Consider the following 8,184-nt stretch of genomic DNA (forward strand, 5'->3'; position numbering starts at 1 on the left):
GAAAAAAAGCAAGAACTCAGTATGGCTAAGTTAACTGTTTTTTTACTGGTATTCTAAGATAACTGCTTATTGAAAGACAGAATTAGTATGATCTTTCCAATAAAATACATACTATTAATTAGGTATGGTCATTACTTAGAGAAATCATTCTACCAGAGATGAAAGAGCCCACAGATTTATCTGTCTTGCCATCAAAACCTTAGGGAAAAACATGAAGGCTGCTGCTACTTCACATTTAGCATCACCAAACTGGTTTGGTTTTGTTGTTTTGTTTTGTTTTTTTTTTTGGGGGGGGGGGGGGAGGGGAAGTGTTCATTCAGACTTCACTTCAAAAACCGTATTTTTCCTATGTGTTATTTATATTATTATAGCATATATATCAATACTTCAGAAACATAAGTCTCAGTCACCAGTATTGACTACAAATGTAATACCGCTGCTCCAAGAAACATCAAAGCAAAAACCTAAATAGATGGCATGCGATGTTAAAGTGTTATGTCATTTTTATCTGCCCATGCATACTTTAAAAAACAGATTCAAAATGAGGGTACCTAAAGAAACAAAGGTACCTTAACAAGTACTTAACAAGTCTGCTTTATGTCTCTTGAATCGGCTGACAGTTCTTTAAAAGTGTTTCAGAACAGAAGATACTGTAACATTTCGACACAGATTATGAAGCCACATACAGTATATATTACAGTGGATAATGAATACCTCAGGCTTTATCCCTCTGATTTTCCTGGTTTAAATCACAGTATGATCCTACACCTACATTTCCTATGGGATTACAGGCTATGCTCCTAAACCACAACATTTTGCTGTTGAATGCGATAGTTTACCTCAACACTATTTTAAAACTAAATGCGTTAAGCTGTAACATCAGACGACCAGCAGTAACTGAAAGATTCTAGGTCTTTCTCACAGAGGCTGCATTTCTTTTGAGCATTAACATTACTTTTCTACATAAACCCAGGCCAGAATACAACAGCACCTGAAGAATTAATCAAGTTCAATCCCCTGCATGAGAACAAATAAAACAGTTGTAAGTAAAGTCTTTAATATATCCTTAACACAAGTCCTATTTGACTTTCAAAAATTTCTCATAAAGCAGATTGCACAACCTCAGCTCGTTCCAGTTTTCCCTAAAGCATAACAGATTTTAAGAACTACATTAAATCTTTTATACAAACTAGTTTCACCTCCTTCAATACAGTCACTGACAGAAGAACACAGACCACTTCTCACTAATTTTAAGACTGTAGCATCTTCCTGTGCCACCATCTCATCCTCTTTCTGCTGGAATTGAGCTTGTCTAGCCTTTGTAGAATACACTTTCCAAACATGTGTGGTCTTTGTAGATGATGATTTCCAAACCCTTCCTAAACCTTGATGATTATTTCTGCCAGACTGAGATGTTTGAGCCATTTACTAAAGGGCTGTGGCCAAAACTGAACACATTATTCTGTTAATTTAGGCTTCATTAGTACAAAAAGTTCATCATTTAACTTCAACAGTGCTGCATCCCACTGCTTCTCATGATCCCCTATAAGCCTCAGATCTCCTTCTGTGGCACTGCTGCCACAGTGAAGTTGACTTTACCTACCTGCATTATGGGATCACCTTCTTGAAAATAGTATCTCGTATTTGAACACAGCCACTGAACAGATCTAAAACCTCATCTTCCAAAACAGAGCATGAAAAATAAGGTCCAAAACCCCTCCTTCAAGACTTTCTGATAATTCTGTTTATCAAAGACATCAATGATAACGCCAAGTACAAAGGAGCCAGAACTGCCCCAGCACCACTTAAGCTGACGCCCCAGTTTGATGATGACTCATAATCACTCTGTAAGAATAAGCACCCAGAGTTGCTATCTCCAGACCTGGTCCCTTTGGCTTGGCTGTTCTCAAATGCTTCAGATGAATAATAATCCTAAGAGCAGCCCTACTGGGTTAGGCTGTTGTCTTCAGTATGCTGCCTGCAGCAGTCAATGCCTGAAATCAATATAAAAAAATCAGTAAATACTTGACAGCACTTTCCCAGTATGTTCTCCCAGGCTCCACATGCAGCTCAGTGACTCCCTGAGCTACAAGAGGTATTCCATGTGTGTCAGCCTGAGTGGATTTTCCTCCCATTGTCCAGCTGCTTTTCAACTCCTTGTAAACTTTAAATATCCACATACTTCAGAAAGGATTTCCAAAGCTTAACTAACTACACATTGGATCAAAAGCAAAACACACCCCTTTTGTTCAATTTGAACATGCCAGTTTAACCTCATGCTTTCACGTTTTGCACTGAAAGTGACAATTAAAAGTTAGTCCCTACTCAACTTGCGACATCACTCATGATGCTGTCAAAATTTCTAAAACCTCAAAGCTTTCCTCTGACCAGCACTATCAAATACCAAGAGAATATGAAGGTCAGACTGGGTCACAAAACCTTCTCAACCCCTGCAGACCAGGCACAAGGAAGCACTACTTTACCTTGCTTACAAAAACATTATGGCTAATGGGTCAGAATACTGACTCAGCATCAAAACAAAGCACATGGCGATCCCAGGTCCTGAAGGACACAGTACTTAGTGCAGATTGTACATGAACACCACTCGGGCTAGAAACAAGGAGATGGGGAAATTAGTTTATCTTGCAATTTCTGCAAGCTAATACTGACATGGTTTTAATTTAGAAAGCTATAAAGCCTCGCAGCAAACTTTACGGCCTTTATGTTCACATCACTGGTTTTATAGTTTCACAGTCGAAGGCATAACTGTACCATTACTAAACAGCTTGCTAAACTGTACCATTACTAAACTGACATGCCTTAAAAACGTATCCACTAAAAATACAAGTCAAGCTAAATCCCAATTTCTACATTAGTAAAAACAACATTCAAAGGTTCCTAACTTGAGCTCTGACAATTTCAATATTTACTTTGCTACCCCAACAACAGTGGTATTTTGCTTTTGCAGTTATTTCATAAACCGTACACTTCACAGTTAACTTGTACAGTAGCACAGTTTTATGATATTTTAAACAAATTCTGCAAGAAGACATTTGCTTATACTTTTAAATTTGCAAAAGGATAATTTCAATCCTAAAATCATTTCTACCATTATCAGGCTTTTCACCCCAGCATTTCCCTCTGTCTTGAAGAACAAAACCGCAGATGACCTTAAATCATGAGTTCCTCCACACCGTGTTAATTTGTCACATTTGCAATGGAAGGAAGACTCAGCCCCATGGCCAACCTTTGTACTCCGATGGCTGCAAACTCAGTTCATAGGCCGCTCTGCAGCCCAGCAATGCCAACTGAACTGTAAATCAGACTGCCTCAAAGGTCTTTTCCTTCAAGGAGGAGGAGCAAGTCAAAACTACTTCTCTCCACCTTTGTAAAAAAGGGCTGACAATCGGCAATATTCGGATGAAATAACAGGTAACAATCATCCTTCTCTACAACCTGTAATCTATTAGTTTAGTTATCTCAATCTCACAGGCCTCTCGTGGCATTAGGATTTAATAGGAATCTGAGGGATGAGTATTAGGCAAGCATCAACAATAAATATGCTGCACTGCAAGTTGTACTAAAGCGATGGCTCATGAAGGGGGTGAATCTTCTAAAGTTTTCCTATTCAAGTAGCAAATGCAAGTTACAGGAATCAGGTATCAGGTTTTGGTAGGACATCACATTTATGCACTCTGCTCTACAAAAGTGCAGCCTGCAAAAGTACATCAATAAGAAATCCTCCAAGACAAGATGGTTTTCAATCACACTCAGATCACATTGTGTTCGGCCAGTCAAGGCTGTAAAAAACCCTCTTCTGTGACAAGGGCAGTATTACCAGTGCAGAAATGTTTTGGAAACGAGAAGAGCTCAGCTGCAGCTCACCAGAGAGTGCTTCTTACAGAGCATGAGGCTCACAAAAAAAAAACAAACAAAAAAATGGAGAGGAAAGGAATTCCCATGACAGTTCACTTAAGGAAGTACAGGGAAATCGCGGCGGAGGGTGACTGCCCCTCACGGGGAGGTGCGGGTGCGGCACACCCACCCCACGGACCGGCCAGTCCCGCTCCCCCCCCCGCTCCCCCGGAGCTACCGGGTCTTCCAGAGCCTGCAGACCCCGACGCCGGCGCCAGGAGGGCGGCGGTAATACGCTCCCGCCGTTACTGAGACGTGCAAGGTGGGGAACACCGGGCGGCCCTGCCGCCCCGTCCCCTCCCCGCAGCGCTCGCCCCCAGCCCCGAGCAGCACTTACAGAGGGAACCGCGGAGACAGCCAGCGATGGCTACCACAGGATCTGCTGCCCGAAAGCCCTGATCCCCGCCACAGAGCCTCTGGCGAGCTCCCCACCGGCGAATCCGGTCGCACCTGCCGCCGGGCCGGGCCGCGCGGGCGGGAGATGCCGGCGGGGCAGTGCGCCGCGGCCTGGAGGGAGAGGGGCGCGGAGAGCCAGCAAGGGAAGACAAGGGGGGGGGCAAAGGCCTGCCGCGACACCCGGCGCTGCGTCCTTACCTCCTGCTGTTACTGCGCTGAGCGCCCGACTGCCAGCCCTGCCGCCGCCGCTACTGCTGCGCTGCTCTGCGCCGCCCCCCGCCGCCCGGCACGGCCCGGCCCGGCTCAGCCGCCCGGGACGTCACGGCCACGGGGGCAGGCCGAGGGCGGGGGCTGCGGGGGCTGAGGCGGCCCGAGGCGGGGGTAGGCGGCGGCGGCCGTGGCGGTAGTCGCGGAGGTCGGCCCGGACCCGGCGGCCTTCCCTCCTCACCGGCGTTGCCTGACAGAGAGCCCGGCTTCGCGCCTGCCCTGGGACTCCCGGCAGCTGTCACGGGCAGCGCAGGGTAGGGCCTGGCCTGGTGCTCCTCGGGCAGCCGGACACAGTTACAGCGGTGCTGTTCAGGGGCTGGCGTGGGGGCTTGGCTGTGGGGCATGGATCGTGGTTGTTGTGCTGGGAGAGGATGGGTTTCTTCCTTATTTCTTACCAATGCAGTTACATAGAGGGTCAGGTTTTGGGTTACCTTTGACTTCATCAGCCATTACCCCATAGAGAAAGGTATGGAGATGGTGATGGCCCTCCTGCTGCAGCAAACCTCAGAAGTCAGAGATTGTTTAACCCCTGTTCTCCTCCCCTGAGCTCTCCCAGGCCATTGTCTGGGGTGTCCCTGCCCTGACAACCTTATCCACAGGGGCCTACACCAACAGGTTTTGCACGGCTGTAAGCGGCCATGGTTGTGTCTGATGCTCAATGGTGGAACAGCACCCACCTGCCCGAGCCCCGTTCCCTGTAGCTTCTGCAGGGCTGCACAGGTGCCACCCTACATGGCAGCTCTGCGGGATTTCCCTGGCACCTGCCTACACCCGACTGTTCATCCCCGTGGTGGCTGGTGTGGCTCAGGGAGAGCAGCCCAACTGGATGCATTGCATCATGCTCAGCCATGGTGTCACAGCACCGATGGCACCAACAGCCGCCCCTCCCTGACCCGTTGTGCTGCAGTTTGCGTCCCTCAGCTTTACGAGCATTCATTCCAAGCATCGCCAGCTGGTTTGTCAGCTTCCCTGTAAACCCTTTGCTTTCTTTGCACAATGCTTCACAAGTGACACAATGTCACTGATTGTATGCGCAAAGCCTCTTTGCTCTCCACCTGATAGCCATAAAATTCTTCTGTGTTTTGCTGACAAAGGGAAACAAACCAGGCCATACTTCAAAATCTCTTGTGTTTTCCTTTATCTTGCAGCCCTGGCTACCTTTCTTTAGCAGGGTGTGCTTCACTGCACTCTTTTTGAGCATTTGGACAACACAGGGACATTGTGAGTACAGCTGCTAGCTGATAAATAATTTAAACAAAATTGCTCCAGCCATATCAACCCCTGTAAATACAACAGCCATAACAATGCCTTGGCCTTTTTTAGGCAATAGAGAAAACCCAGGGGGTTCTCTAGGTAAAGGTTCTGTCCGGGATCAGTGTGGATGTACACAGGGAAAGGAAAATGGGAGTACACCAAGTGCCTGAGTAATCCTGCATCCTGGGCAGAGCACGGGTGGAGTTAAATCCTGTGTCCTGATTAACATTCCCACAGCTCCCGAAATGTGCCGTGAGCTTGCATTGGTTTTTGAAACATTCCTCACGCCTGCAAAGCAGCAAGGTGAATGCGACAGTTCCATCTTTGCTTGAGGTAATTTAGGAATGTTTAACAGTTTGGACAAATCAAAACACTATATAACTTCTAGAGAATGGGAGTTGCCTTTGGCATTACCTTTCAGAGCAGGGCTTTGTTTGTTCAGCCTTACTTTTATTTGTAAAAGACAGATAAGGATAATAGTTATCTAGGAAAAAGGAAAAAAAGACTGGAGAATTAAATGCACACTTAAATTTGCTGACTGGTTGAACCTCCCTCTATTAACAGAATATCCAATACCAGGAAATAGCCACCAAAGTGTTTTCAGTGTGGCCTCCTCAGTGCCATGGAAGCCGAGCAGTGCCAAGTGCTATCTGACATGCCACTCCCTCATCAGGAGAAGCGCATCTCCATTCTCTCTTTTTCTCCCTGGAAAATCTAAAAATAACCAGAGACACAGCAGTGTCTGTTCTGTAAATCCTCTGGGAAAATACAGGAAAACTCACAAGTAAAATTAGAATGTAAGAACTTCAAAATAAACAAAAGGGGGTGGGGGAGGTGGAAAGAGAAAAACAGGCAAAATGTATTGACTGCACCCTTTGCCTGTGTATTAGTTGGCAGGAAGCATTTCCAGTTTAGTTCCAAGGAAAGCTGAACAAACCTCTGTAATTTCACACTAACCAGGACTTTTCACAACACCGAGAACAGCGTGGAGAAGACAACCAATTTTTACTTAATAGCTGTATACAGGAGAACCACAGTTGGAGGCTGGGAGGGAGAGCTGAGTGCCTTTGGCATCCCTCTGTTCCTCCTGCACCCCAGTGTGTCAGGCAAGGAGCATCCGTTGGCAATTTGCAATGCACAGATGAGGTCTGCCAGCATTGTTTTCACTCAGGGGCAGGTTCTACCATCAGACCATGCTCTATGCTCTACCTGTCAGACCATGAGGGTATGCGATGAACAAGAAATACAATGAATGGGAAATATTTATTAGTGCTGTGTTAAATGTGCCAATGCATTATTCCTTACAGCCTACCAGGTATCCCGTGAGAGCGCCAAAGGGAGAAAGATCACCAAGACAAGGAATCAGGACATTCTAACAGGACTATCAACATACACACACACACCCCTCTGCTGTAGCCCTGCTGCAAAGAACTGATGACATTCTACATGTCCAAGGTGTCTTCCTTCACTCAGGAAGTAAAACTGAATATTTTAATATGAGTTCAGGTTGTTACAGGTCATAGTAAACAGTTTCTGTCATTAAAGTTGTCACATATTTTAAAAATATGTGTTAATTGCACGAGCAACTGCATTTGTCAGAGGCTGATGACTGGTAGTTTGGAAGGGTGAGCAGGTAAAGGGCCCCAGGTGACTTCTCAGAAAACTCTGGGAGGTTATTATGTATGTTTTCATCTCAGGATACAATGTCCTGGCTATTTACATTTCTGTGCAAGTAGATTCTTATGTGTAATTCAGTCGATTAAAATTTAGACCGTTCAATACAAATACAAAAAAGGTAAAGGCTCTCACACTGGTTCTCAGGTGGTTAGTACGATGGGTGTTCAGTTTCTCTCCCCACACTTAATTATGAAAATTAAATGCAAAAATCAGGTTTGATATCGACAACAAGCCTTCACTTTATGCATCTTTTCAGACAAAACACTTGTGTTTACATCATGTTGGTATTAGCTGTTTCCCCATGGATTACACGTAGCTACAACTGTTTTACACATCGCAAGTAATGGGTTAAGTTCTGCGTATAAAAATGTCCATGGGCATTGACTTAAGTCAGCCACTGACTTAACAAGGCCAGAAGTTCATTTACTTCACATTGCTTTGTTGGCACACTCTAAATACGTATGAATGTGATGTCATTACACTGTCTCTGTGTCATGTGGTTGTGTTAAAATAACTCACAGCTTGTCAGCATCACCTCCTAGAGTTCCCTGACTGTTGAGTATTTCAGTTTAGTGGTGCCTTGATACTCCCCAACATGATTTTACAGTTTCGCAGTTAATTTCTGAGAACAACTAAACCCAAACTCACTGGGTTTAAAACTGTTTGGAAATTACC

This window comes from Pezoporus wallicus, unplaced genomic scaffold (assembly GCF_028554395.1).
Source record: "Pezoporus wallicus isolate ANWC-B61680 ecotype Strahan unplaced genomic scaffold, APGP_CSIRO_Pwel_v1 contig_4901, whole genome shotgun sequence".
Classification (NCBI taxonomy): Eukaryota; Metazoa; Chordata; class Aves; order Psittaciformes; family Psittacidae; genus Pezoporus; species Pezoporus wallicus.